The sequence below is a fragment of the Podarcis muralis genome, chromosome W (assembly GCF_964188315.1).
Source record: "Podarcis muralis chromosome W, rPodMur119.hap1.1, whole genome shotgun sequence".
NCBI classification, from domain to species: Eukaryota; Metazoa; Chordata; class Lepidosauria; order Squamata; family Lacertidae; genus Podarcis; species Podarcis muralis.
Window position 1 is genome coordinate 16,027,535 of NC_135674.1, and position 717 is coordinate 16,028,251.

Below are 717 nucleotides of genomic sequence, written 5' to 3' on the forward strand. Positions count from 1 at the left end.
TTTAGTTCTTCATATGGTTTCAGTTTTAACTGTCCTCCTCCTTTTTTATCAATTGTCTATATGTGGTTCTAATTTTGCCCATGTTTTTATTTTTAATTGAAAGTATTTCAAAAGGGGCCGCCCACCAAGGGGTTTTAGGTTCCAAAGCATATGATGTTTCCTCCAGACTTTAATTAGTGGATTCCTGATAATATGGTTCATAAAACTATGGGGTTTGGAACTTAACAGGTTAAGTTGTTCCCATGATGCCTCCATCATTCTGACGTCAGCTTTCGAAGCTGGGAGGCGTTTACTCTCTTCCTCTCTGGTCTTTTGAGAGGGAAGGACGCAGTTTGTCATGGCTGCGGTGAGTCCAGGAGTTTTCTGGGGAATGTCGGAATAAAGGACTGTAAATAGACAAACCGGGCTTAGTGTGTTTGTCGGAAGCTAAGTGACAGTTTTCACCGCTGTGTTCACTCTGCTGAGGCGTGACTAGACGAAGACGGAGCTGAGATTGCGCAGCTGAGGGAAACGCGCCGGACGGCAGTAAAGAGCTAATTGTGGATCGTAAATCAATTAGCGGGGTCACGCCAAATCAATCAATCAATTCTACAGGTTATGGGTAGCCTGATTACCGATCGTAAAACTGTCACTTGAGGCTGCCGGGAAGCTTTGAAGTTTGCGGCAGGAGGCGGAGTTTTTTGCCTGTTGCTAAGAGGCAAGGAGTGGCTGCGGAGC